Genomic DNA, 21,724 nt, shown 5'->3' with positions numbered 1-21,724 from the left:
TTTGCAATTGGTTTTCATTTTTTATTATTTGTGGTTTTTGAGTTATTTAGCTTTTTATTCAGCAGCTCTCCAGTTTGCAGTTTCAGCAATCTGGTTGCTAGGGTCCAAATTCCCCTAGCAACCATGCATTGATTTGAATATGAGACTGTTGTATGAATAGAAAGACGAGTAATAAAAAGTAGCGATAACAATACATTTGTAGCCTTACAGAGCATTTGTTTTTAGATGGGGTCAGTGATCCCCATTTGAAAGCTGGAAAGAGTCAGACGATGAAAGCAAACAATTAAAAAAAAATATAAACAAAATAATGAAGACCAATTGAAAAGTTGCTTAGAATTGGCCATTCTATAACATTCTTATGGTTATGGAGTGCTAATTCCTGTGTTCTTTGCCATTGGGCTTTGTAGCCTAATGAATTAGGTATTGGTTTTTGAAACAGAGGGTCATGAGTTCAAGACCTATAGCTGACTTTATGCAAAATGATTTACATTCCCTAAAATTTCAAATTCAATATTATATGCTATAAAACAGTCTTTAGTGTTTAATATTCAATGGCATATAATATTGAATTTGAAATTTTAGGGAATGTAAATCATTTTGCATAAAGTCAGCTATAGGTCTTGAACTCATGATCCTCTGTTTCAAAAATGAATAACTAAACCATTAGGCTACAGAGTCCAACAATAAAGAATGCTGGAATTAGCACTCCATAACCATCTCAGAGTTGAACACAACCTAAGTGACAAAACGATTTTTCAAATCATCCAGACTGTGGCACAGAATAGTAACTGAAGTTGAAGGAATGTTTTGGCAAGTTTCCCAGACTAAAATCAATACATTTATGTGATTTACTTTTCTGCATACGAAGCAGTTTGCAGATGTCAAGTTCTTCCTATTAAGGGCAAAGTGTACCATGCGCCACCTGGTGTTCATTTTCAGTAATGCAGTTGAATGAAACTTTTTGTTGTTCGTCAAGGCAACATGGGGAACTGCATACAGCGCGCATAGCGCGTGTATCCCATTTAGTTACAGCGCACCAGACACACAAACCAGGGTGGCTCTATCTGTACCCACATATTATTGAACACGTGGTGTGTAAAAAGTAAAATAAGTACACATCGAAGATTAGTGTCTCTGAGGTGGAGGTGTTGAACTACAACACTCATAACGAATTACTACACTATAAGTTCTCTATTTACCATATTCTTTTTTTCTCCTAGCTATTTTTAGTGCTGACCCTCATCAACTTACTTTTCGCTTGAATACTACGCTCGAGGAGAATGAGCTTCACCTGTGGGTCGGTTCCAAAAAAGGGGAATTCCAGAAATAGTTTTGGACACAATTTTATTAAGTATTTTGTTACTTACTAACCTTTAGAGGCAGGGATCTCCTTCCTGCTATGCCACATATTTGTTACTGTGTATTTAATTTTAATTAGAAAAAGGTTTGTACCTGTCTTAACCCTTTCCCTGCAAGCAGTTTTGTCCTAGATGCGAACATCTACTGCCAAGCAGTTTTTGGGCACTTTAAGGGCCTTTCCCGGGGTGGTCTTTTAGTTTACCCAGGAAAACAATATTTTTTTTGTTTGTTTTTTTCAGGACAAGCTGAACTTTCACAATATGCAAGAATTTTGGTGTAATTCTACTTCTGTAAAAAAAATATAGGCTTCTAAGGGAAATAAAATGAAAAAAAATCATGTTTCACGAAGAACAATCACATATATCAGAAACATCATTTATTTTATGTATGCGAACACAGCCAATTTAGAAAGGTCTATGTCTCCTGAACACGGCAATACCAAATATATATATTTTTATGGAGATTTCTCACTTGTATAGCTCAAAATCTACAAGCAGTACACAACCAAATCTCCAAAGCACCGCTCCCCAAACGGCATACTTTTGATTTCAAGGCCAAACATTCCGCTAACAGTAGGTTTACCCTAGAAAACTACCCATTACTAGAAAGAACAGATTCTGGTGAATCAAAAATGGGTAAAAATATCTTTGTATTTGTTTCCTAAAGTTATAATGTTTTATAGAAATTGGTGAATTTTTTGAAAAATGACCTCAAAGCTTCCACTCTACAGCAACATATCTCCCACCCCAAATATGAAAGCCTGGGGTCAACTGAACAGTTTGATGCCCAATATGTATAGGTGTACAAAAGCACGTGGCATAGGGGGCCCCAAAAGGAAGACCCTCCGTTTGTTATGTCATTTCAGATACTGCAAAATCAACACATTTACATCGTTTTGGGGGGCGGCAAAGGTAGAAAAAAGTACGTTCACCCCAGAAAACCATATATTTTCGGAAAGTACAAATTCCCCTGAATCCAAATTGGGTATGCATGTCTTTCTACACCAAAGTACCAAGCGGCAAACCATTCCTAAATTTGGTGATTTTGGTGACATTTCCAAAAATCACCTAAAAATTTCTACCCTGCAGCATCATATTACCCACATACTTTTAGGTATCAAGAGAAATCATCCCAAATATGAAAGCCCAGGGTCCTCTGAACAGTTTGATGCCCAATATGTATAGGTGTTCCCAAGCACGTGGCATATAGGGGCCCCAAAAAGAAGACCCCCATATGGTCTGTCATTTCAAGGACTGCAAAATCAACACATTTACATAGATTTTGGGGGGGGGCAAAGGTAGAAAAACAAGTTCACCCCAGAAAACCATATATTTTCAGAAAGTACACATTGCCACGAATCTAAATTGGGTATGCATGTCTTTGTACTCCAAAGTACCAAGCCGCAAACCATTCCTAAATTTGGTGATTTTGGTGACGTTTCCAAAAATCACCTCAAAATTTCCAGCATGCAGCATTGTATTTCCCACATACTTTTAGGTATCAAGAGAAATCACCCCAAATATGAAAGCCTAGGGTTCTCTGAACAGTTTGATGCCCAATATGTATAGGTGTACTGTGATACAAATGTGACATGGCAGGCCATGTATGAATGTGAGTGTGATCAAGTACATTCAATATGGTTCCTTAGTTGTAAAATGGATGTACTGATATTAGCAGAAGACCAAGGAACAGCTGGAGTTGAGTTATTCAGTCATTAGCAGGAGAACAGGGAATAGTAGGGGTTAAGGTAATAGACTCATAAACATATAAATATGTTTATTAAGGAGGAAGCTCATATCTTATTCACATAGTTATAATCAAAATACACAGCAATTATACACAGCAATTATTTTCATTCACATGGTTATTTCCATTTTCATGGTCATTCTCATGGCCATGTCCTGGGCATGTAGCCATTATTATTATTATTATTATTATTATTATTATTATTATTATTATTATATATGTCTATGTGTAATGATCTATTACTTTGTTATTGTACCAATATAAAAAGGAGCTCAGCTGGGGGGGCTTCGGGACTTCACCTACAAGCAGACGTGTTGTGTAGAATAGTTGGTCTTGTAAGGACCATTGGCCGATTGATGTGCTCTGGGAGTCGATGTATTTGATTTGGGCCCGGGGTCCCCCAGCTGATGTTCCTCTCAGAAGTCTGCCAAGGGAAGCTCGGCTAGACGTTGTGTTGTCTTCAATCGGTATTGTATTCTTTTTCTTACAATATATTATTCTTCTTTAATGATGATCAATGTGTGTGTGTTTTATTTCCACCCCTATATTTGATAAGTCTGCCAAGGGAACTTGTAGCAAGACATGTACCCAAGCACGTGGCATATAGGGGCCCCAAAACTAAGACCCCCATATGGTCTGTCATTTCAGATACTGCAAAATCAACACATTTACATTGTTTTTGAGGGGGGCAAATGTAGAAAAAAAACTAAGTTCACCCCAGAAAACCATATATTTTTGGAAAGTACACATTCCCACGAATCTAAATTGGGTATGCATGTCTTTATACTCCAAAGTACCAAGCCGCAAACCATTTCTAAATTTGGTGATTTTGGTGACATTTCCAAAAAAGACTTCAAAATTTCTACCCTGCAGCATTACCCACATACTTTTAGGAATCAAGAGAAATCACCCCAAATATGAAAGCCTATGGTCCTCTGAACAGTTTGATGCCCAATATGTATAGGTGTACCCAAGCACGTGGCATATAGGGCCCCAAAAGGAAGACCCCCATATGGTCTGTCATTTCAGGTACTGCAAAATCAACACATTTACATTGTTTTTGGGAGGGGCAAAGGTACATTCACCCCAGAAAACCATATATTTTCAGAAAGTACACATTCCCGCGAATCCAAATTGGGTATGCATGTCTTGATACTCCAAAGTACCAAGTCGCAAGCCTTTCCTAAATTTGGCGATAAAAGCAATAGTTTTTACATTTTTGAAAATTGCCTAAAAATATTGCAATTGGCTGCATTTATCTCACCCAATTTCTTAAAACACCATAAATACTGATGCCAAGGGACTACAGAACAGTTTGATGCCCAATATGCATTGATATACCAAGGCAGCTGGCATGTGCGGACCCCAAATAAAAATAGTGCATATGATTTTTCTCTGCTGCCGATTTGCCTTCTGTGAACATAGACCCTTGACTTCATATTATGTGCCTCAAGACCCTCCTAACAGCAAAGACCCCCCAAAACCATATATTTTTGGAAAGTACACATTCTTACAAATCCAACAAAGATAAAGACGCCTTTCTACACCAAACTACCAAACTGCAAAGCTTTTCTAAACGTAGAGGTTTTTACAAAATTTCTGAAAATCGCCTAAAATTGTTGCAGTTTGCCGCATTTATTGCACACAATGTTTTACGTATAAAGAAAAATCACCCTAAATATGGACGTCAGAGGTCTACTGAATAGTTTGATGCCCAATATGCATAGATTTACCAAAGTATATGGCATGCACGGACCCCAAATGAAAAACATGCATATGAATTTTCACGCTAGCCAACTAAGCTGCAGAAAAGAGAGCTCCAACTGTGCGTTATGTGCCGTAAGACATGTAAAAAGAAAACAATATATTTTTGGAAAGCATATATTCTGGTGAATCAAACTAAGTTTGAAAAAATCTTTCTATACCAAAGCACCAAACAGCAAAACTATACTAAAGATACATAAGGAACAATAATGCACAAAAATAGCGTAAATCAATGAAATAACAAAATAATTGATCCGACAGTGTAATTAGTGGCCGAAATCGATTATCCAATAGTCACGCTGTCAAAATAACATGTTTTTAGGCAAAACAAACGGTACAATGAATAAGTAAAAAAAAAGAAACACCAGTTTGTGAGTTTTTGTGTATACATATTTGTGCACTAATAAAAGTTGTCTGAGTGTGCAAATACATGTAAATAAGTGTACAAAAGAGACCAAGTGTGCTAAAATAAAAAATTCCAATCTTTACTAAAATGTATGTGTAAGTGTATAAATGTACTGTAAGTATGTGTATGTGCAGGTAAGTGTGTAAAAAAAAAAAGTGCACTTACCGGTTTTGTAGCAGGAGGATCGCTGGAACCGAAGGAGGACTCGTGGCAGCGTGTCAGCAGAGTTAATGCGCAGCAGGAAGTGAGTGGGCGGGTTGTGCGACGTGGAGCAGCTAAGGAAGTAGCAGCAGCGCTTCCATTGCGCTTCTGCTACTTTGAAGTCGGATCTGGGACAATCGCATCGCAGATCCGACTTGACAGCCACGTTGCCCAGGGGGCTGTCTACCCTCCTGACTCTCTGCAGAGCCAAAGCAGAGAGAAGGGCTCAGCTGCAGGAGAACGTACAGTGTACATTCTTGGCAGCCTGAGCCCTGAACCGCCAGCACATATGCTGTACGTGCTTGGTGGTTAAAGGGTTAATAGTACTGTATTGTAAACATGTACAATTCTTCATATTCAGTAGCACTATATGAAAATATACATACATGTACTAGATTGGGTGGAATTGCCTATGTGGGAAACATAACTTCTTCAGTGGACAATATGTGCAGTTACAGTGGACAAAATATAGATGAAGTAAATCAGAGACTACTCTTAAAGGGTAGTGCCCTGTTACTGTAAATATTTTGAATAGATTTCATTGATAACCCTAAAATGTCTCAGCTATTTTCATCCATCTTCAATCAGATTCATGGAGACCTCAGTCCACAAAGTAAATGTCACTTCAGCCTGCATTCACTAGAACCATGTGTGGTAAACGTAAGGCATTTTCAGAGTGACCATCCTCCCAATCTGTGCAATTTTAAGAACATGACACATCTAAGTAATGGACAGTCAGTGGTAAATGAAAAGTGCTAATGTACCTTACAAGAGTATCATATGTGCATATGCCTGAGGGTTCATAGCTAATATGGAATATTTATATCCTACTAACAGAGTAAACAAATACAATGCAGACAAGTAATAGATAAGGCCACTCCACTTTTTTTTTTTTTTTAATTTAACAAAAGCTTTTCTGGGTTAAAAAGGGATACAGAAAATAGAGAAGTAAATTCTTAATGTACAAAGGACAATAGACATAAATATTTTAACATAATGAAACATACCCTGTACGGCCCCTATAACCCTATCTTTCTTCTGGTTATTGGTTCTGCTTCTATTTATTCTATCCTCGCTTTTATGTCTATTTGTTAAGAAAAAGTAACCATGTTTCCCAATAACTTTAGCTTATGTTCTGAAGTATATGGGTTATCTCTTCCAGCTTTCTAATTTCTTCAACTAGCTGCTGCCATTCCATGAACATCGGGGGACCCAACTTTTTCCAATGTCTGGGAATTAATGATCTAGCTTCTTGCTGCATTTAACAAATTCAAAGTAAGTGGGTCTGACAATCCATTTTTATCTCTTACAAAGCTTAGCAGGATTAGTGGCAAATCCTCCTCATTGATTCTTAAAGAAGTTATTTTGGCTATTACTTTCAAAATCTTTCCCCAATATTCCTTCCAATATTCCTTCAAAGCCATGCATTTGTACCATATCTCCCTCTATCTTGTCTCATCTCCAACAAATATCTGAGCTCTCTGGAAATATCCTTTTCAATTCAACTGGAGTAAGATGCCATCTTGTTACTAATTAATAAATAATTTCTCCCACTCTTGCCGCTCTAGATGATTTGTGTGTTGAAGCCAGGATCTTGTTCCACATTAAAGGGGTAATTATAATGTTTAAATCTTTTTCCCGCTCCTTATGTGCTGTATCTTTTACAAGGGAGATGTTTGATATTAATATTTTATATATAGTTGAAATTGCTTTAGTAAAACTTTCTTTACTCTCTAGTAAAGCTTCCCATTTTGTTGGCTCTCTATTCCAATCTACCTCTTTGTTTTTGTAAATATAATGTTGTAATTGGCAATAGTTCCAGATATCTCTGGAATGCCTTCCCTATTTCTTTTGGATCTCTTCTACAATATTATTTTATTATTATTCACTCCTTAATATCTGATGCTATGATTTGCCCATTTAATGGGAAGCTGTGCTCTAGTTTTGCCTTTATATTGGTGTATTAATATTTAAGATCTGAGATTTCGTTAAATTCACCTTAAAATTTGATAGGGTTCTGAAATAATTTATATGTTTTAATCCTTTAAGTGCCAGCAGAATTTCACATTTTGGTTACGCAAAATGCCAGCTGTTTTTCAAACATTTGTGCTCTCTCACTTTAGTGGCATTTTCTGAGGGGAAACCTATAGTTTACCTAGGAAAACTATACATTGTTTTTTTCGGGAGAAACTGAGCTTTCTAAATCTGCCTGAGTTGTCATGTATTTCCACCTCTACAAAAAGATTTATAGCTCTAAATACAAAAAAAAATTAAAAATCCTATTTTTCACAATATATGCATTTATACCAGAAAAATATTTAATTTTACGCATGAAAATCCAACTGATTTAGAAAGCCTCATATTTCTCAAACGTGCCAATACCAGATATGTATAGTTTTAGGCAGATTTAGGACATCTGTATGGCAAAAACTCCTGGCAGTATATTACCGAATTTTGAAAGCAGAAGACAGAAAACGGCATACTTTAGATTCCAAGGCCAGAAAAATCCTGAAACAGTAGGTTTACACCAGAAACCCATATATTTTTTGAAAGTACACATTCTGCTGATTCCAAAATGGGTAACTATGTCTCTCTACTCCTAACTACTAAACATTCACATGTCTGAATGTAGTGGTTTTTATAAAAAGTTATCAAAATTTTGAAAAATCACTTCAATGGTTTTATTTTGCTGCTCCGCATATCACACACTATATTAGATACCAAGAAAAAACACCCTGAATATGATTGCCAGGGGTCCACTGAACAGTTTGATCCCCATTGTGCATAGGTTTACCAAAGTATCTGGCATTTAGAGACCGCAATATGAAGTTAGCACATCCAAATTGTCCAGGACTTTACTTCAGCTACTGAAAAATCAACACATTGATTGCATTTCTTGTGGGGTAAAAACACAGAAAAATAAGTTTACCCCCCAAAACCATATATTTTTCGAAAGGACACATTCTACCTAATCTAAAATGGGCTCCCATGCCTTTCTGCTCCAAACTACTAAGTCGCAAGGCTTTCCCAAAAATGGCAGTTTTGGTGAAATACCTGAAAATTGCCTCAAAGCTTCAACTTTCCAGCATTGTATTGTCCATGTATCATTACCAGCATAACGCATCCTAAATATGAATGCCGTGGGTCTACTTAACAGTTTGATACCCAATAAATATAGATTTACCAAACTATGTGGGATACAGAGACCCCCAAATCCAGATAGGGTATTTGAATTTTCACGTATGACACTCTGGCTACTACAACATAAGCACCCAATGAGAGCCCCTAACAGTATGGAGACCCTAGAAAACCATATATTTTCTTTATTTTTTTAAGTACACAGTCTGACGGATCTAAAGAAGGTAAGGACATCTTTCTACTACAAACTATTAAAGCTAAAGCTAAACATAACAGTTTTTATAGAATTTCTGAAAATAGTCACAAAGCTTGCATTTTACCCAATTATATACCCCACATTTTGTAACGTACCAGCAAAAGCCATCCTAAATATGAACGACAGCGGTGTACTGAACAGTTTAATGCCTCATATAAAAAGATGTACGAATCTAGGTGGCATACTATGTACTATGAAAATAGTACATATGAATTTTCACATATGACACTACAATTCAAGCACCTGGTATGTGCATTATGCACCATAAGACCCCCTAACAGTATGGAGACCCTAGAAAACCATATAGTTTCTGAAAGTACACATTCAGACGAATCTAAAGCAGGTAATTACATCTTTCTACTGCCAACTACCAAACCGCAAAGCTATGCTAAACATAAGGCTTTTTTATTTAACTTTCTGAAAATAGTCACAAAGCTTGCATTTTACCCCATTATATACCCCACATTTTGTAAAGTACCAACAAAAGTCATCCTAAATATGAACGCCTGGGGTGTACTGAACAGTTTGATGCCTGATATGAAAAGATTTACCAAACAAGGTGGCATACAGAGACGCCCAAATGAAAATAGAACATATGAATTTTCACATATGACACTCTGACTGCTACAATACAAGCACCTGGTATGTGCATTATGCACCAAAAGACCCCCTAACATTATGGAGACCCTGGAAAACCATATCGTTTCTGAAAGTACACATTCAGACGAATCTAAAGCAGGTAATTATATCTTTCTACTGTAAACTACCAAACCGCAAAGCAATGCTAAAGATAACTGTTTTTATGGAATTTCTGAAATTAGTCACAAAGCAAGCATTTTACCCCATTACAGACCCCACATTTCATAACGTACCAGCAAAAGGCATCCTAAATATGAACGCTAGGGGTATACTGAACAGTTTGATGCCTGATATGAAAAGATTTACCAAACTATTTTGCACACAGAGACCTCCAAATGGTTATATAGCAGACAAAATTTCCATGGTCAAAATGAAGTAAAGAACAAAGCGAAATGGTATAAAGTCACTAAAATCCAACAAAACCGCAAAAATCAATGCTTTTTTTTCCCGCCTACTATAATCAGCAGTCAGAATCAATGGTTGAATATTTTAGCATGGGCAAATAGGTTGTACAGACAGAAATAGGGGAACAACACCTTTGCAAAGCTGAAAATGTAATAAAATGGCTAAACATGCAATAAAATGGCTAAAAATGCACAAAAATCACCAAAATTGCAGTATAATCACCAAAATAACATACAAAAGGTATTGCGCAGTGCAATTAGCAAATACACTATTCACAATGGCAATAAAACTGTTTTTTTCAGGCAAAAAAAAACAAAAAAGAGACAACTTAGTGTAAGTGTGTATGTGTGTGTACAACTGACCAATTGCATGTTGTGTGTGTGTGCAAGCGTTTGGGGGTGCTGTGAATGTGTGTGACCACCCTGATCCCCCAAAAATGTATGTGATTTTGTGTAAGTGTGAATGTAAGTGTGTAATGGGAAAATAAGTGTGTGTTTGTGCGTGTGGATGGGCACTAACCTGGTTGTAGAAGGGTCCAGATCGTCCAGGAGAGCTGCAGGCAGAGATGGCACCGTCCTCTTCTGATGACCTGTAAAAGGGGCGGAGCTTAGCGGACAGGAAGTGCAGGCAGCAGCATAGCACGTCCATTGCACGTGCCTGCTGCTGCCTTTGGGGCCCCTCAGGGGCCACTCATTCCCTGCCTAGGCTCATTGCCTGGGGGCTGGGGAACGAGTCTGAACAGAGCGAGCAGCTTTACAAGCCGCTCCTCTCTTCAGAAAGTGCAGGCAGCAGCAGAGCATGTAGATTTCACGTGCCTGCTGTTGCCTAGGGGCCCCTGGGCGATCGGGACCCAGGGGCCCCTTGTTCTTCACCTAGGCTCATTGCCTAGGGGCTGGGGAACCTAAATGGAGCACTAAGAATGGAGCGAGTGACTTTACAAGTTGCTCCTCCGTTCTGAAAGTGCAGGCAGCAGCAGGGCACATATATTGCACTTGCCTGCTGCTGCCTTGGGGCCCCTGGGCGATCACGCCTCAGGGGCCACTCGTTCCCAGCCCCTGCTCATTGCCCGGGGCTGGGGAACTAAAAGGAACGGAGCAAGCAGCTTGAAAAGCCGCTCCTCCGTTCCCTAACCCTGAAATGCTGCAGAACGTAGATTCTGTGGCATTTCAAGTGTCATTTCCACAGAACGTAGATTCTACTTGGGGTGGCACTTAAAGGGTTAATAAACTAGGTAAGGAGACCTCCTTACCTAGTTTATTAACCCTTTAATTGCCACCCCAAGTAGAATTGGACTAGAAATAAATAACAAGTCGTCAGCAAAAGCTGCTGTCTTATACTCTGTATACTATCACTGATCTTTATCCCCTTGATTTTTGAATTAAGTCTTATGTGGGAGAGTAAAGTCTTTATTACTAACACAAAAAGCAAAGGCGACAGAGGACACCCCTGGCTTGTTACGATTGAGTATATTCATGGGGACAGATAAAGTGTCATTCACTGTAACCCTTGCATATGGCTCTTTATACAAAGCTAAAATGCGGTTTATTGTTACTTCACCTATAACAAAACCTTTCATTGTTTTTTCCAGAAATGGCCAAGCTACCTTATCAAATGCTTTTTCAGCATCTGTTGTAAATTATATTGACAAGGTTTTTTTTCTGTTTTAACTAAATGCATTAATGATAAAGGATTTTATAGATATTATCTTTTCCTTCTCTTTTAGGTATAAAACCTGCCTGATCCTCATGAATTCAGTAAGTATCTTCGGTAAGTATTTTTTAAATCTGTTTGCTATTTTTTTAGCATAGATTTTTGAGTCAATGTTTATAAGGGATATTGGCCTATAACTGGCACATAGCTTGGGATCTTTCCCTTCTTTCGGAATGATAATTATGTGTGCTTCTTTCACTTGTTTATGAAAACCTTATGTTTGGTCTATAGAGTTAAAGTTTGAGCTTAACAAAGGAATTAATTCTTTCTTGTATGTTTTATAATATGTAGCACTGAACCGATCAGGTCTTTTCTCAGCCGCCATTGTCTATAGTATCACCTATTTCTTGGAATGTGAGTCCAATATAGACCTTTTATTTGTTGATAGAGATGGCAACTGTGTTTTTTTATAAACTGTTTTATTTCATTTAGTTTTCCTTTTGCACTATCCCTTCTTGTAATCTTCTAGCAGGTGGTCCTGATGGCCTAACTCTATCTTTTTATAAAATAATGAAGGACAAAATTTCACCATTTCTAACAAATTTATTTAATGATTTATTATTTTTTGGAAAACATTTACCCTCTAGTGAACTCTCAAAATCTTGGTCATCCCGAAAAAAGACAAAGACTTATCCCTTCCTTCCTCCTATAGACCAATTTCTTTATTAAATCAGGATATCAAAATACTATCCAAGGCCCTTGCTGATAGGCTCTCTTTTTAATTCTTCCCTTCATAATTTCAGAAACCCAAAATGGCTTTATTAAAAATAGATCAAGAGTTAAAAATATTAGGGCTTTGATTCATATTTTATTTGTCGCCAAAAACATAAAATTTCTAGTTCCATTATTAATATTGATGCTGAGAAGGCATTTGATAATGTAACATGCAAACATTTATTTATGTGCCTTAAAAAGTTTGGTATCATGGACCCATTTGAACAATATATCAAATGCCTCTATAATAGTCCCAAAACGCAAATAATCTTGGGAGGAGCTAAGTCATCACCTTTTGAAATTTTTAAGGGTACAAGACAAGGCTGTACCTTATCGCCCCTTTTATTTAATGTTGCACTAGAACCATTAATTCGTTTCCTTGATTTGAATAAGTTTATTAAGGGAATTACCATCAATAATAGACGACTCAAAGTATTAGCCTTCGCAGATGATCTGTTTCTGATCTGATTTTATGAAACCCAGAGTCTTCACTCAAGATTGTTTTTGACTTGGTCCAAGATTTTCCAGTCTTTTTCTGGCTAAAAGGTTAATGTTGATAAATCTAAAGTAATATATATATATATATATATATATATATATATATATATATATATATAATATCAAAACAGGGGGGTTGTGGGAGCACTCTAAAGGCTTTAAAGTATATATATATATATATATATATATATATATATATATATATATATATATAAGTATAATAAATGCTATTGCATATGTACCCAAACAGGGGTTATTTTGTTACAAAGTTATGATCATAAAATTGATAAGCCACCATACCACATCAAGGTAAACCCCGAATGGCGGTCCCTAACTTGTTTTATTTATTTTTTATGTGCATTCTAGCATTACCTGTAATCAATGTCCATTGAACGCTGTTTTTTCACTGAGGGCTAAATCCTCCCCAGCCAGCAATCAGGCTTTTAAAGGAGAGATATTCCCAAAACAAACGCCCAATTTTAAAAGCATAGGATCACCACTAGTTTAAAGGGGGGGTATGGGGTGCTACAACCACTGTGTATATATATATATATATATATATATATATATATATATATATATATATATATATATATATATATATATATATATATATATATATATATATATATAGTTCTTTTTCAAACTCTCTACTTAAGAAATTTCAATTGAAATACCCCAAAAATCAGATAAATTATTTAGGACTAATAATTCCTTCAGATTTAAATAATTTTATTCATTAAATATTAGTCCAGCTTGTCAGAAGGTTTCTTCCATGTGTGAAAAATGGGTCAATGCTCCCCTCGATTTTAAGGGATGAGCGATATGCTTTAAATCTTTGATATTCCCCAAGCTGATATACCCATTAATTAATCTCCCTTTAGTCAGAAACTTGATTCTTCTTTAATAGTTTAAAAGTTTATATGGAATGGTAAAAAAATCAAAGATTGCCCTCCATAAGTTGAGAGCTCCAGTTAAACTTGAAGGTTTAAATCTTCCCAATTTCAGAACTTTTATCAGCCCTTACCAGATATCTCATTGAGTGGATCTCTCAAGGTAATTTACAAATCCTGAAATTGAAGTTTTTCATGAACCTCACTTTGCTATTGTATCTGTTTTACATAGCAAATGGGTTAGTATTCCTAGCAATTTTAAAAATCCTCTTTTTTGGGACTCTATTTTTTTCTCTCGACATAGCTACAGTTATACGGTAACTCCTTTTATGCCGGCTGAACTCTTACTTAAACCCTCAGATTTTCAAAAGTCTTGAGTCCTTTTTATTTTCTTTGAAGAAAAAATTAGAAGTCTTTAGTAAAAGATTTATTAGATCCACCCAATGAGACTCTGTTATCTTGGTCAAGACTCAAAAAAATATTATGGGCTTTTTGAATCTGACTGATATTATTACCTAGCTTGTCAATTTGGCCTTTCTTTTTTACGTAATAATAGAAACATTGTTTTGTCTGATTATAGACTAGCTGAAGATTTGGGAGAGTTTTTGGAGATTCCCTATTTGATTTCTATTAACTATCTAAAAAATTCTGGAATGATTATGGGTCAGAGCCACACCCGTTACTTTGTTTCCAACAAATGGACTGAGTTTCTACAATGTCAAGTGTCTCCTTCTTCAGATTTGGTGAAGTCTATTTGTAATTACAATAATTTAATTTTGGCAGAGAGTTGGAGGATACAACATTTTGTTAGTTCACTTAGGCTATGGGAAAAATTTTCTAACGGTACCTTTTCTAGTCCTGTGTCATATTGTTCCAAGTGTGATGAGTGTAATGTGCCCCTTTTTCACTAGCTATGGTCCAAAGATCAGTATATTTTGGAGGGAAGTCACAAGTTTTCTGAACAATAATTTGAAAATAAAAATTAAATAATCTCCAAGTTTTGCTTTGTTGCTTCTAGATGAGAGTAGGTTTTCTTCAATTTTTAATATAGAATTTAAGTCCCAAGAAAATAAAATATTGATAACCCTATTTTTGGCTGCCTCCAGAAAGGCTTTATTTAATTTTTGGTTACAAAAGGAGCCCCCCTCATTGACAGACATAATTGCTTACGTAAACCAGCTTAGTTGGTAGGAAGCTTTATTAGTAAAAACAAAGGAAATAATTCCAAAGATTCATTTAGACTTATATATGGTCTCCTTACTTTGAGTTTTGTGACTCCAATACCAGAAGTCAAATATCTCAGTTCCTTCATTTGTAAAATGATCGTAGGGTGGCTAATTTGACATTCCCAAGGACAATATGCTTTCTTTTCTTTTATGAATGTCTCTGCATCCACTCGCTTAGTTAGTGTTAGTTAGTTCTTGTTAGTTTCTATTTTATATATCACTTCATTGTAAGTTATACATTTTGTATAATATGTCATTGTATTAATTGCAGCCCATCTTCTTATTCTGCATTCTATTTATCATATTGATTTTTATTGTTTATTGTGAAAACCAAATAAAATATTTCAAACAGACCTTCTTGTAATCCATATAATGTTTGATAAATATTGTTGAAATATTTTAACTATACTATGTGTATCATGATGTAACTTCTGGTCTCTGTCTTTTATCGAAGTAATATGAGTGGCCTGATTCCTTTTTTCAATCTTTGGGCGAAGTGTTTATTACATTTATCCCCAAATTCATAACACTTCTGTTTGCTGTTCATGTAGGCCTTATATGTGCGTTAATCAAGTATAGCTTTCAGCAGCAATCATTTGTTTTCTAGTTGAAATGTCATGTTATAAAATGAACTTTTAGTTTGTTATAGAATTGTCAATTCTTAGCAACTTTTCAATTGGTCTTCATTATTTATTTTTTATATATATTTTTTTTTAATTATCTGCCGTTTTCTTCTGACTCTTTCCAGGTTTTGTAATGGAAATGGAAGTTACTCACCTCCAAGATGGCCACGGCGTCCAAGATGGCGACTCCTTGCTTCCCCATGTGGATCCCGTCGGTCACAGCATGATGACGTCAGCATCTTCTCGCCCGCTGATTGGTCGCCGGCGACGGAATGGTCGCCGGCGTCAGAACGTGCGTCGGCGTCCTGACGCCAGCGTCTTGACGCCGGCGTCAGCGTCATGACGTCATTGCGCCCAAACTTTGGCGCCAATTCTGCCTATTTAAGCCCTCTGGACACTACAGACTTTGCCCAAGTATAGGTTTATCTTCGTGAATTCCTGGGTGTGATATTATTGACTGATTTCCTGTGTACCTACCTTGCCTGTTATTCGGATTGACCCTTTGCTGCCTGGATTGAACCTTTTGCCTGAACCTCGACTATTCTCTTGCCTTATCCTTCTGTTACCACGAACTCGGCTACTACCTGCCTCCTCCTTGGTCCGCACTCCTACTGTGCCTTCGGGCCCTTACAGGTTTCAAATGACCCCATCTAAAAACAAATGGTCTGTAAGGCAACACGTTTATTGTTAATGATACTTTTTATGACTCCTCTTTCTATTCATATTCCAGTCTCCTATTCAAATCAGAGCATGGTTGCTAGGGTAATTTGGACCATAGCATCCAGATTGCTGAACTTGCAAACTCCAAAAACCACAAATAATAAAACATTAAAACCAATTTCAAATTGTCTCAAAATATCACTCTCTACATCATACTAAAAGTTAATTTTAAAGGTGAACAACCCCTTTAGGCAATGATTACATTCAGATGTCTATTATATTTTGTATATATTTTTCTTACCACCCTTCACCTCCCCCTTCCATGAGCATGTAACTGGGCAGTAATGCCATCAAATATAAATATAGTACATTGTATAGACAATTAGTAGTAAAATGTTTTTATAACGTTATTAAAAAATGCATTTATAAATATTAGTAACGTAAAAGTTTAGTGCTTTAGAGCTTTTCTTTTCTCAAGTAGACTTAAAGCTGTTTATACTCATAATTAACAATGTATTATATTCTGTTCTCTGGTTCAATGTCCTTCCTGTTTACTCCATCCATGTAAAAGAAACCTGAGAACTTGACTGGTTTAATTCCCAAATGCATATTAATTATCTCTTCTCTCAAGTAGTCTTTCTGTGTGAGATTTAATGAGGAGGAAGCATAAAAAAATTAATATGAGAGTTCTGCAATTCTTTTAACAACTGATGTAATATGTCTTCGGCTAAAATATGGGAGGAAGCCTATGAAGTAGAGGGAGAAAAGGGAGTAAGTTATTGCGGTTAGGGAACAAATAGTCTTGCAAAGGAACCAAGGAATACATGATTCTGCATAGGGAAATTGGGTTAAATTCTTCTATACAAATTCCCATACCTGCAATGAAGTAGATGTAGATATATTTTTGTATATTCCTTATTTTCCATGATCAATACCATCTTCCTGACAACCCTGTGATGTCCTCTTTGATACAACAATAGTTAGGTTGTAAGGGGATAAATATAGTACATTGGGAAATATTTTCTGCGTATGCAGTACCAATGTCACTGTTCCCTCTAATGTCTTGTAGGTTAAGTGTAGTGCTGAGGGTACTTGAAATGGTTATAGCTAAATATACAGTACAGAAAGTTGCTTCCAGCATAGTCTTCATTTAAAGGGGACTTGTTATAATTATAAACATGCAACCATATTGAAGTGGAAAATGTAAAAAAAAAAACAAAAAAAAAAACAAAAAACTTTTAACCCTTTAAGTGCCAGCATTTTGGTTACGCGAAATGCCAGCCGTTTTTTAAACATTTTGTGCTCTCTCACTTTAGGGGCATTTTCTAAGGGGAAACCTATAGTTTACCTAGGAAAACTATACATTGTTTTTTTCGGTAGAAACTGAGCTTTCTAAATGTGCCTGAGTTTTTATGTATTTCCACCTGTGCAAAAAAATTTATAGTGCTAAATACCAAAAAAAAAAGAAAAATTACCATTTTTCATAGTATATCAATTTATACCAGAAAAATATTTCATTTTACGGATGAAAATCCAACTGATTTGGAAAACCTTATGTCTCTTGAACGTGCCAATACCAGATATGTATAGTTTTAGGGAGATTTAGGACTTCAGCAAAAACTCCCTGCAGTATATTACCGAATTTTGAAAGCACTAAGGCAGAAAACGGCATGCTTTAGATTCCAAGACAAAAAATCCTGAAACCGTAGGTTTACCCCAGAAAACCATACATTTTTGAAAAGTACACATTCTGCTGATTCCAAAATGGGTAACTATGTCTCTCTACTCCCAACTACCAAACATAAAAGCTTGTCTGAACATAGCAGTTTTTCTAGAAAAATTTCAAAATTCTGGAAAATCACTTCAAAGGTTTTATTTTGCTGCTCCGCATATCCCAAACTATATTAGGTACCAAGAAAAAGCACTTGAAATATGATTGCCAGGGGTCAACTGAACAGTTTGATGCCCATTATGCATAGGATTACCAGAGTATTTGGCATTTAGAGACACCAATATGAAGTTAGCGCATCCAAATTGTTCAGGACTTTACTTCAGCTACTGAAAAATCAACACATTGACTGCAATTTTTGTGGGGTAAAAACACAGAAATATATGTTTACCCCCCAAAACCATATATTTTTGGAAAGTACACATTCTACAGAATCTAAAATGGGTACCCATGCCTTTCTGCTCCAAACTACTGAGTCGCAAAGGCTTTCCCAAAATTGTCGGTTTTGGTGAAATATCTGAAAATTGCCTCAAAGCTTCAACTTCCCAGCACCATATCACCCATGTATCATTACGCACCAAGAAAAAGCACCCTAAATGTAATTGCCAGGGTTCCTCCAAACAGTTTGGTGGCCATTTTTCATAGGTTTACCAAAGTATCTGGCATTTAGAGGCCTCAAAATGAATTTAGCGCATACAAATAGTCCTGTGGGTAACTTCAGCTAATGAAAAATCAACACATTGACTGCAATTTTTGTGGGGTAAAAACATAGAAATATATGTTTACCCCCAAAGCCATATATTTTTGGAAAGTACACATTCTACTGAATCTAAAATGGGTACCCATGCCTTTCTGCTCCAAACTACTGAGTCGCAAGGCTTTCCCAAAATTGTCGGTTTTGGTGAAATATCTGAAAATTGCCTCAAAGCTTCAACTTCCCAGCACCATATCACCCATGTATCATTACGCACCAAGAAAAAGCACCCTAAATATGATTGCCAGGGGTCCTCCAAACAGTTTGGTGGCCATTGTTCATAGGTTCACCAAAGTATCTGGCATTTAGAGGCCCCAAAATGAAGTTAGCGCATACAAATAGTCCTGTGGGTAACTTCAGCTAATGGAAAATCAACACATTGACTGCATTTTTGTGGGGTAAAAACACAGAAATATATGTTTACCCCCGAAACCCATATATTTTTGGAAGGTACACATTCTACTGAATCTAAAATGGGTACCCATGCCTTTCTGCTCCAAACTACTAAGTCGAGGCTTTGCCAAATTTGGCGGTTTTGGTGAAATATCTGAAAATTGCTTCAAAGCTTGAACTTTCCAGCATCGTATTGTCCATGTATCATTACCAGCATAAAACATCCTAAATATGAACATCAGGGGTCTACTAAACACTTTGATGCCCAATATGCATAGATATACCGAACTATGTGGCGCACAGAGACCCCCAAATGACAATAGTGTATATACATTTTCACAGCTGACGCGCTGGCTGCTGCAATATAAGCACCTGGTGTGTGTATTATGCGACATTAGACCCCCCTAAAAGTACAGAGACCCCAGAAAACCATATATTTTCAGAAAGCACACATTCTGACGAATCCAATATGCATAAATATGTGTTTCTACTGCAAACTGCCAAACTGCAAAGTACTGCTGAACGTAACGGTTTTTATAAAATTTCTGAAAATCGTCACGAAGCTTGAAATTTACCCCATTATATGCCCCACATTTCGTAGTGTATCAGCATAAAACATCCGAAATATGAATGCCAGGGGTCTACTGAACACTTTGATGCCCAATATGTATAGATATACAAAACTATGTGGCCCACAGAGACCCCCAAATCACAATAGTGTATATAAATTTTCACGGCTGACGCGCTGGCTGCTGCAATATAAGCACCTGCTGTGTGTATTATGTGACATTAGACCCCCCCAACAGTACAGAGACCCCAGAAAACCATATATTTTCAGAAAGTACACATTCTGATGAATCCAATATGGGTAAATATGTGCTTCTACTGCAAACTGCCAAACTACAAAGCAATGCTGAGCGTAACGGTTTTTATCAAATTTCTGAAAATCGTCACAAAGCTTGAATTTTACCCCATTATATGGCCCACAGTTTGTAACGTATGAGCATAAAACATCCTAAATATGAAGGCCAGTGGTCTACTGAACACTTTGATGCCCAATATGCATAGATATACCAAACAATGTGGCGCACAGAGATCCCCAAATGACAATAGTGTATATACATTTTCACGGCTGACGCGCTGGCTGCTGCAATATAAGCACCTGGTGTGTGTATTATGCGACATTTGACCCCCTAACAGTACAGAGACCCCAAAAAACCATATATTTTCAGAAAGCACACATTCTGACGAATCCAATATGGGTAAATATGTGTTTCTACTGCAAACTGCCAAACTGCAAAGCAATGCTGAACGTAACGGTTTTTAGCAAATTTGTGAAAATTGTCTCAAAGCTTGAAATCTACCCCATTATATGCCCCACATTTCGTAAAGTATCTGCATAAACCATCCTAAATATGAACGACAGGTGTCTACTGAACACTTTGATGCCCAATATTCACAGATTTACCAAACTATGTGGCACACAGAGACGCCCGATTGGATATATAGTAGATAAAATTTACAAGACATAACAAAATAATACAGAAAGTGTGAAATTCAAATAAATTACTAAAATCCAATAAAACCACAAAAATCTATGCTTTTTTTTTCAGACTAGTGTAATCAGTAGGGATGTCGCGGACTGTTCGCCGGCGAACTTGTTCGCGCGAACATCGGCTGTTCGCGTCCGCCGCAAGTTCGCGAACGTGGCGCGACGTTCGCCATTTTGGGTTCGCCTTACCTGGCGCTTTTTTTTGACCTCTCACCCCAGACCAGCAGATACATGGCAGCCAATCAGGAAGCTCTCCCTCCTGGACCACCCCCACACCCCCTGGACCACTCCCCTTCCATATATAAACTGAAGCCCTGCAGCGTTTTTTCATTCTGCCTGTGTGTGCTTGGAAGAGCTAGTGTAGGGAGAGAGCTGCTAGTGATTTCACTGATTTGAGGGACAGTTGATAGTAAGTTTGCTGGCTAGTAATCTACTTGATACTGCTCTGTATTGGAGGGACAGAAGTCTGCAGGGATTTGAGGGACATTTTAGGGTAGCTTTGCTGGCTAGTAATCTACCTTCTACTGCAGTGCTCTGTATGTAGCTGCCTGCTGTGGGCACTGATCTCTTCTGATCTCATCTGCTGACTGCTGTAATAACCCAATAGTCCTTGTAAGGACTGCTTTTATTTTCTTTTTTGTTGTTTTACTTTGCTACTTTAACAGCCAAGTGCTATTAGTCTAGCAGTGTTGGGGAGTGCTACTGTGCTGCTCCTAGTAGTTCAGCAGCACCAACCCGAGAATATTTTTTTTTTTTAATATACATATAATTTTTTTTTATTTTACTTATCTTACTGTTCTTTAAGGTGTCCAGTGCTGTTTGCTGTTCTTCATAGTAGTGCACCAATAGTAGTGCACTTGCAGGCATTATTTGCCCAGTGGCCATCTAGCTGTGTGAGCTTGTTCACATTCTGTCTAAATATCAATAATAATACCGTCTCCAGAAACACCACCTGAGTGACGTTTTTCAAGCAGCAATAATATATTCCGTATCCACCACTGCTGTAGTGTATACGTTGACCTTGTAGGCATTATTTGCCCAGTGTGTTCTTCATTTTC

At 37.0% G+C, this 21,724-nt stretch overlaps 1 long non-coding RNA gene across 2 annotated transcripts in view; it reads left to right on the top strand.

Moving 5' to 3' along the window:
- LOC121399960 overlaps positions 1 to 16,346 on the top strand; it is a 49,543-nt gene extending 33,197 nt beyond the window's left edge. The window contains exons 2-5 of one of the 2 annotated variants that reach the window (XR_005965381.1): positions 6,639 to 6,751; positions 7,045 to 7,088; positions 11,638 to 11,668; positions 15,704 to 16,346. This is a non-coding gene — a long non-coding RNA (uncharacterized LOC121399960). Of the gene's footprint in view, positions 1 to 6,638; positions 6,752 to 7,044; positions 7,089 to 11,637; positions 11,682 to 15,703 lie in introns of both variants that reach the window. The other variant, XR_005965380.1, reaches the window with a different exon arrangement.
- The last annotated feature ends 5,378 nt before the right edge of the window (positions 16,347 to 21,724 follow it).

Source organism: Xenopus laevis, chromosome 2L, assembly GCF_017654675.1.
Source record: "Xenopus laevis strain J_2021 chromosome 2L, Xenopus_laevis_v10.1, whole genome shotgun sequence".
Lineage (NCBI taxonomy): Eukaryota > Metazoa > Chordata > Amphibia > Anura > Pipidae > Xenopus > Xenopus laevis.
This window is presented reverse-complemented; position numbering and strand designations above follow the sequence as displayed.